This window comes from Panulirus ornatus, chromosome 2 (assembly GCF_036320965.1).
Source record: "Panulirus ornatus isolate Po-2019 chromosome 2, ASM3632096v1, whole genome shotgun sequence".
Taxonomy (NCBI): domain Eukaryota; kingdom Metazoa; phylum Arthropoda; class Malacostraca; order Decapoda; family Palinuridae; genus Panulirus; species Panulirus ornatus.
In genome coordinates, this window is record NC_092225.1 from 76,121,281 (window position 1) to 76,131,297 (window position 10,017).

The window sequence follows — 10,017 nt, forward strand, 5'->3', positions numbered from 1 at the left end:
CTCACACTGGCGGAGGGGGCCTAGTCTTTCACACAATTCGTCGTATGGCTCGTAGAGTGAAGCTTACATCAGGCCTACGCCAGGTAAACCGTCTTGTACGTCGCCAAATTACGCCACTCATGTGCGTTACGTATACCTTACGATGGGTGCGGGAGATCTGCTACCCCCCAAACCCCACCCCCCAAACAGCCTGTGACAATGTAGTATAACGTAACAGTGGATGTCCTCAAGGTTACTTGATGGGATTGTGTCGTTTGGGTCCAGTACAACGACTCATCTATGACTGACTGACTCACGTGATGTTACTTTTAACCCATCCCTCTCACGGTGACCCTCCACACACTCATCCACCAACCTCCTCTGATCATCCAACCTCATCCATCTACCCCTCTCCCTACCCCAGCGTGACCACTTTGCATTCTCATCCACCAACCTTCTCTGACCCTCTCTCAACCACGTGATCCTCCTCTCACATCCATCTCGCCCCTTGGCCACAACACAGTCGGGCCATTTCACCATCCGCTGTGACAGTGTCATGTGTGGCACAGATACACCTCCTGCGGCACAGTTTCACCTAGGCTGGTGAGGTGGTATGTTGACCACCAGCCCTCCTGACCGACCGTCATCAGAGGCGGGAGGTCAACATGTGTCGTTATATCACACACACACACACACACACACACACACACACACAGAAGCCTAGTCAGTCTCAAACCACGACCACCCGCCGTCGTTGTTGACTGATCCTACATCCATACAACAACAACCCGGACAGAAAACTTCACTCAGAGGTACGGACGCTTCCGATCACGCGTTGCGGACGATCCAGTATCCGAATAAACAGACGATAACAAACCTGTTATACACATCGTTATGAAACATTCAGACATCATCATACACCATCTGTATATTGGACATAGCTTTATCTCACTGGTTATGCATCCCTGATAATATATGAAAAGGAAATCTCTCTCATCTTTTCATCTATCCGAGACTGTATGAAGGCACACTTCTGGACAAGAGAAAACCTGGAGGTTCACGAGATTCCAGAGCTGTAACTTCACTAAGTTGTTTCCGGCAATACAAGAGCCAGGATCATCACAGTCACCACGTATTGTTGTGAACATCATCAGGCAGGTGTCACGAGCAGGCTAACAGTCATGTCAACAGGTGACAAACACTAAAACACATCGACCAACGTTTCTAAAACGCCTCAACTACAGTGTAAGAACCATCTAACGGGATCCATCCAACAGCAACACATATATGATAATACTGTGACTATTTTCCCAGACTTGGGGAGGCTAAGACCTCCTGTATCTCTAGAGATGTACAGTGTCTCACGATGTACTATGTCCCAGCGACTCTACCGTTACCCACCACAACCATGACTCAACTGACCAGGTCTTACCACGCATTACACTCACATTTACGTCCTACACAAGTATGGATAAACTTCACAAACACACACACACACACACACACACACACACACACACACACACACACACACACATATATATATATATATATATTACAGTAACGAGGTACAACAGAGAGCAATAATGAAGTGTGCAAATTGTTTACGATACAATCTCTGGAAGATAGGAGAGTGAAAGTATTTATCAGACCTTCCACACAATTTCCTCTCCTATCTGCCCTTCCGAGATGCTCCGGAATTTTCTTTACGGGTCCATCAGTGTCAGGTATGAGGATGAGAGTCAGCAGGGAGCAAAAGGGGGGTTGTTGCATGAGGCAGCCAACACCTCTGCTTGGAGCAAACTACCCTATCACCTTGTTAGTGGAATGGGAGCACGGTTTTCACACGGAAACGGTGGGTCTAGCCTCCCGCCTGTGCATGCGTCCACCACCTGAAGGAGGTGGAGTTCAGGTAAATGTCAGGACAACCAAAGACCGCTTTACGTGAGGCTATCACGGGGGCGTCTGCCTCCTGACGTCTCCACATGAGGAAAAGAAAACTTTGATATACGTGGTAGTCCAGTAGGCTGCCTCTAACACCAGCGGTCAGCCTGGTGAACATGACACTTCCACCTCAATACCACTCATGATGTTTACATAACGATCAACAAACTCCAGAACCTGACGTGGTTATGAATCACAATGTCAAGAAGAGTTAGGAGGGAATGTCTGTAGCCTCCGTACATAAAGCTTTCCCTCTGAGAAATGTATGATTAGGACGTTGGTCCGTATTCTACAACCTGGCTACTTTGAACTACAGTTATGTGCTAAATGTGGCGGAAGTTCCACCTCTGGATAAGCAAATATTCGCTGATGATAATCACGCTAATCAAAAATATCATGTACTGTATCTGTCTCACCTTTGTATCATTACAGTTACGATGTCTGACACATTCTACAATCTACTCTGTTTTTCATTTATTTTCCAATTATTTGAATTTAATATTTCTTTAATATTTCGTCAAGTAAGGATGCTGTATGTACGTTTGATCACCAAGACTTCCATGAAAAAGGAAATGGTCTGTAATAATTCCCATCTTTACTAAAACGTTAACCTCAAATTAAATATTTTACATAGGAAAATCGTAAGTATTTGTTCCAATTGCATATATTCAAATAAACACATACATACAAGCACACGCATATCTATCAATCTATCTATCTATCTATCTATATATATATATATATATATATATATATATATATATATATATATATATATATATATTTCCAAATTAACAATAAAACAGCTTTGTGTCAAAATCATAGGGCAAGATTTTTTTATTAAAATAAAAGACTCACTTCAGGTTCTGTATTTTCTTCTTCAGACCTTGCAAGTAACGCTTCCTAAAGGCGCGATCCCGTACTACAACAAATACCTCTTAAGACTCTATAAGGAAAACTCATACGAGAAGCCTTCTGGATGAAGGCTATATGATCGCTACATCCCCATACCATCAACATTGTACTCTGCCCTACAGCTTAACTCTCTACTGGTATCCAGTAAATAATCAGAGCAATATTGAATAATACCTGCTCTACTCCCCCCGCCCTTCCCAAGAGGTGAACCTTATCGCAATCTACTATCACCGCTGGGAGATAAGTCCACACCCTATATGCAGTACAAAATATTCTTTATCTCTGTTGCCTCGAGCTCTGCCGGGCTTGAGAGTATGATCCCTGCTGCAGCATCAACTCTGAGGGATCCTGTGTGTAACCGTCTTGCTCCTGCGGATCTAAAGGCCTCAAGCACAGCACACACGCACACACACACACACACACACACACACACACACAAACACACACACACACACACCCTAAGCTCCCTCATTCATAGGGGTATGGCGGCAGGAGGCAGGGAGGGAGGACGAAGTGTCATGCCTTTCCCAGTACCTACCCGGAGGATCGTCAGTACCAACCAAGTCGTCCTTCTCTAAGGTTATCCATAACAAGCAGGTGTTCGACCGTACGAGTGAGCCACAGTAAAGTCCAAAAGAATCAAAGAGACGAGGTACGAGTCCCTCAGAATACACTACAGGTCTAATTACCGACACAGTTTGCTCTGGGACTGTGAAGGTTATGGAAAGAAAGGGAGCGCATCTGTCACGGTAACTATTACTCTTTCTATATAAGCTGAAAACATTGTGGCCACACTTAACGTGTAAAGTCATCTTGGATCACTTTCATCTATAACGGTTGTGTGTAGTCTCAGGCAAAACTGTTAGCAGCACATGGCAAACGTTATTTTGTGTTACGTGTTTTCCAGTAGCAATCGCGCGAAAGTTTCTTGACCATTCATCTTGTACTAAAAGCGATTGTAAACCAAAAGCAATATTTTTAGGCATGGCTTTCAAGGACCTCTCTCATGACACGGCGAAAAGATAAATGATACAACTCTACAGGTAATCCAGTACTTACAGGTCACTACCTGATGGTGTGTGTGTGTGTGTGTGTGTGTGTGTGTGTGTGTACGCTCTACCCATACAGCCCGCCGCAACTTTCAGTCAGGCTCACACAGCCTGGCTGGCTGGTCTGGTCTGTCGGTACTACTCCGGTGCACTCTTTAACCTCTGTATCATCACAAGGTGCTGCTGATGATGGCTGGTGAGGTGTTCACGCAAGGTGTTCACGAGTCTCGAGCCACGCATGCTTCAAGCTTTCTCTTTTTGTACATATCGCACACTGGATTTCAGAGATGATATCCTACAGTGTCTTCCACAAGTGTCGTGACAGTAAGATGTTATGTGCGAACATAAATTGAGAACCATACCACCCAGGAATATATGAGATTTCACCCCTTTCCAGCTGGTAATCTAGTTCCTCTAACACATTAACTTACTAGTGTATACACAATCAGGACTCGTTTGCACCTACTGATGCTTCTTATGCTCGCCTTTAAACTTGTCTTACTTTAAAATAATTCTACGATCAGTGAGCATTTAGTTTATTGTAGTTATATGTAAAAGGTTTAATGTGTTCGAGTTGATAATTTCATTAGGTAATACATTCCAAAAAGTCCACTCCTCTGTGAGAAGTACTTTCTGATGTTTTTACAACTTCGTTTCTTAAAAAACTTGTGATCATTACCTCTCAACTCGTTCCTACTTTTCTTTTTTTTAAGAACTCAGGGCAATCGATGTCCTCCATTCCTTTCATAACTGTGAAAGTCTCAATTAAGTCATCCCTCTCTCTCTCCTCTCCTCCAGTGTGGTTAACCTGAGTCGCTTTAATCTTCCATCATACGACAGGTTTTTTCATTCCGGAACTGTTTTAGTAGTTCTTGTCTGGACTTTCTCGAAAGCGTCAACATCTTTCCTTAAATAAGGAGACCATGCCTGAGAGGCATACTCCAAGTGTGGTGTCAACGTTTCATTAGTTCTAAGAATGACTCCTGGCACATCATGTGGAATGAATATTTTTTTTCAATCCTACCATTTGACTGACCTTTTCTCACTAGATCTGATATGTGGTTTGTAAATTTCATGTCTCGTCATCATTGATCCTATGTCTCTCTCTTGATTAAGAGCCAATCCATTTTTACCAAAACCTAACCTATTTGTACACTGCCATGACCGAAAGTGCACCACCTTTCATTTATCTTAATCAAATTCTTAACTCCATTTGTCGCGAGAGTATCTGCTTTGTCAGCTCTATTGTAAATCTTTGTGTCATTTGTGAATAATTTCCAGACTTATCTCATATAACTTGAGAAATCATTAACAAATATCAAGAATAAAACTGGCCCCAACATTGGTCCTTGAGGCAATCCAATTTTCACGTCAACCCACTTTGACTAAACACCCATCTACTTATGCACACAATGCTTTCTGCTTGTTAAAAAGGCCTCAATTCAGCCCAGTAGAGTCCTATTTACTCAGAATCTGATAAATTTATACAGTCTTTGGTGTGGTACACCATCCAGCGCTTCCGTAAAGTACAGATACACAAAATCAAAAGGTTCGTAGCTGTCATACATTCTTGTCCAGCCTCCGAACGTTTCTATCAGATCTGTCAGGTAAAATCTTCCCTGTATACATACACGCTGGCATTTAGTTATCAATACATTTGTTTATAATTGATCTAAAACTGCCTCCTTTATAATTTTGTCTATTTTCAGGATTTGGGAAGTTAAGTGATATCGGTCAGGGACTTTACGGGGTTTTTTTTTTTATCTCCTCTCTTATTGCTATTTCTATTGCATTTATTCAATTCTCAGACAAATATCTTTCTTTAGGGGAACTGTTAAAGAACATCGTGAGCGACTTCTGTGTTTATTTAGATCCTTTATCAATTTGTTTCTTGAACAGTTATATCTCCAAGTTTTATCATGTTCTGGTCTTTCAAGGTGAACTCAGAAGGATTTCGTGCTCCCTCATCAAATGACTGTGCCAATGCTTAATATGGATAAATTTCTATCTTTCTCTTGACTAAGTATACAAAAGCAGATTTATTATCGATAAATCTCTATCATCCTTATAACAAAATATACAAAAACAGATTTAACATCGATAAATAACTATCCTCTTGACAAAAATATAGAAGAAATCATTCAGCTCCTAAGCAGTCCTAGTCTGTTTGGGTTATAAGAGTTCCATATTCTTTCTCTTTACATTATACATGATGTGAGAGATCACTGAACACTTTATAATTCCGCAGCTTCGTTAGACGTAAGAACGTAACAACATTCAATTCATGGAAGAATTAACGCCTTGAATAATATCATTTCTTTCCCCTCTTGTCTTGAAGGTCCGCAGGATGCAGCCTTTTATCCTTGCGTATGAGGCAACCGTTGTTTTGCTGTGTTCGCTTAAGGTTAGATCGTTAGACATCATTACTCTTCTCATGACAAGAAACCTACATCCGCAAAAATCAATCGACTTAAGTCAATGCCATTTACCAACCTAAGTCAGGTAACTAACACAAAAGCCGCTTAATCTTCCTTTTTAAGTACTGGATGGAGTACACGGGGGAGACCATACCAATCACCGTAAACAATGTCCACTTGACCCCTTCAGTCCGGAATATCAATCCAACTGTCCATCACTTACGTGTGGATCTCTTGTAATGATACCATATCAAGGGCACACGTGTCAACACCCATGTTGAGCCCAGTAGATCAAGATTAACAAAGAAAAAAAGATACCAGTCTTTCAAATGAGGAGTGATTGACTTGCCTCACACAGGACAACATAAAGTGTGAATCGGGTAAAAACACTGGGAGGTAAAGTCCAGCTGTAAGTGGAAAACCTCAGATGTTGAGTGGCCAACCCTCAAGTTCCTTACACAATATCTGCGGGACCTGGGGCCGTTTTCTTAAGACACTGGGGAGCTGGAATGTGCTTCTAGAAAGCGTTTCCGAGGCCTCTAACGCTGGCCGTCCCCAGGAATGCTGTCTGCCCCACACAGATATGCAACTGCCCGGATGAGAAGCATCGGAAACAGTTTCAAGAAACGCGTTCCAGTGTGAGGGGGGGACAACCAACAACGGTGTTCTCTAGCTCCCCAGCGAGGAAGAAAACGGTCTGCGTTGGTCTGGCGAGTACTGCATGACCTAGCAACAGGAGGAGGCACCTGAGACGTCAACCCACTAAAGAAGACGGCCAAAACATCTGAGAGAAGTGTGTGCATACCTACCTATCTGCAAGGATCTAATGACGCTGCCATGAGGCAAGGTTAGAGCGCACCGCTCTCACAGACTGAGAGAAAGGCAGAAGACAACAAACTGGCCACGGGGGATGGGGGTTGAAGTGCAGATGTGAGAGACAGGGAAATTGGCAAGGCGAACTGCTTTTGACTGAACAGTGTCGAGATACTGATAGAATACTTCCCCCCCCCCCCTCCCCCACACACAAAATAAATGAATAGATAAAGCAAAATAAAAATTAAGAATGAAATGAATAAAATTGAAAATAAAAATTAAATACACTAAACGTGCTGTACTGAAGATTGACACGTGTAACCATTTAGTATTCAGTGTGGGAAGTTTTCTTAATGACGAAAGAAAAATTCGAGACCTGACCAGAACCCAGAGTTCCTTGAGCTGATTATTTTTTTTCTTATAACTATTTCCGGTGATAGGGAGTTTCGATGTGGGCTCATCAGAGTATACATCAATGCTAAACTAAACTGCCACCATCAAAGGGTTGAACAACAGAACCTGCAGAAGACAAATAAATAAGTAAAATATAAGTCACGAGGAATCTTAGGGAGAACTATGAACGACCCGAGTAATGGAAGCGATGAACACGACTCGATAACGTCTGCCTCACTGAGAGATGCCGTCCACGTCCAATATGAGGGAAGCGGAGGCAGGCGACGCAGACGGGCAGGTGAGGATGGATGGTACGTAGTTCATGGAGGAGGAAGAAGAGCGCACAGTTGGGTCATTACGAGAGAAATGAATAAATCATTACTTACACGATCAATAATAATGAGACGCAAGATGATTAAAAGAGAACCCATAATGAGAGGGCGAATCATCAACAATTATGGTAACAGATTAACCTGATATAACACTGGAAATCAGTTTCCAGAGAAAGCTGAAAAGAGTCGAGGGATGGAAGTATAGACATCAGTGACATGCTAGTCCTTCTCACAGACTCTAAAATATCAACACCCTGACGTACAATTCATCCGAGTCCCTAACACAGGAGAACCACAGATGTATCAGACAAGACAGGATGTCACCAGTAGACCTGGCCCTGATGGAACCGTACTGGTGACGAGGGAAGACTAGCAGATTCACAGTATTTACGGCAACTAAGAGTATGACCTGAAGATATACAAAAAGACTTTTGAATCTGTATAAATCTACTTTTACAAACGTTAGAAAGGTCTTCCTCCTTTGGGAGAAGCTAAACCAGTGTGGTGAATGTGTGTAGGAGGAAGGACACACTGATCTTGAGAAACAAGCAAAATATTTTAGACGTAAAAAAGGCAAACCGTAAACTAGGAGGCACATAACCCATAATCTTTCTTAGCCATTATTCATCCTACCTATCCTACACTGACATTCTATATCGTATGTCGGACTAGGTTTCCAAGATTTTTCCGAGACGAACTTTGACATTTAGTCGTTCTATAAATTGTTGTGGGTTTGCATTTGGCGGTCTATAAAGAAGGGCAGCAACATTGTTAAAATTTTCAATCATAGGAACTCAGGAGTTGTAATAAATTAACAGAGGTATTTACGAATTCATCATGATGTAAGTGAACCCTTGACCAGGTCGTACACGTTGTCATATTCCGTTGTACCTATGCATACATATACGGTGAAGCACGGGACCTACACTTCACTCACCATGGGAGGCTTAAGCAAGTTTGCGTGAAGGTTGCGAGACCACAGACGCCGTATATCACGATTAGTTAACGAATAATATACACGATTTTGTCAGCTGTGAGCGTCCTTGTATGATGACAAATATGACACGCGTTCTGATCTTTGTTCCCGATTTGTTCGTGGAAATTTCCAGATTTTTCTATCATTCTGCACTGCTCCAACTGCTGTGGTTCCTGCAGAACTCATACTCACACTTCCTTCACCAGGGTTGCAAGTTTCATTCCTCCCATGGCCTCCCTTCGTCTCTATTCATGAAAAACTTTTAAAAAGAAATAACGTTAATGCCTGGTCTGGTCTTCCTTCTGTTCGTCGTGCATACGTTGAGGCAGACAGCAGTCATCAAAACAACCACCTCCCTTCAGTAACATGTTAGTTCCCGGTACATCGAACCCGAAACCTGCATATGGTTCACCAAACTCTTCACTGTCCAAACATATTCCCAATGCGCAGTATTTACATACTTTGGGCCCTGAGCAGCCTTCCCTCTTCATTCAAGCCCGTCTCCATTATCTGTACCTACGTCTGCTGTTTCTTCTCACCGCGTCTCTTCGTTTCATTCCCTTCCATTTCCAGGTCTACGTCCGGTATGTTCTCCTGAGATCCACTCACCTGGTTTATCATGTCTGTGTCATCCTCATCCTTCAGACCTGCTTTAATCCATTTATCATTTCCTAGTGCATTTTCCCCCTCTCTTGTGATCTGTACTATGACTGGTGATGGCCAAGAATTTGTTAAATGTTTTTGAGATTGGACGGGGTTTCCTAGTGCTTCTACATGAATATAAGAAGGAACTCTCAGTTGGGCATAACCTCAAAACTAGTTCTTCAGTAAGTGCTGTTTGGACAGATTTTATCATCTTAATATCTATATTAGCAGGTCTCACAGTGCTTCAGTCATTAACTCTATACTATAAAAAAGCTGTTATGTCTGTCTGTCTGTCTGCCTGCTCACACGCCACGGGAGATACCAGACGATAGACAACTTACCACCTTACACAGATGTAGACAAGCAGTGAAGGCTGCCAGACACGCTACAACTAACCCCTACACAATGTTAGTTGCTGACACGTCAAGAACGCTGCCAGGTGCATGACAACCTCCCCCCCTCCCCCTCCCCCAACAAACATATACATAGTTGCCGATAATTCATCCATTTCCTTGGCAGGAGCGAAACTGCTGGCTGCAGAGGTGATACATTTT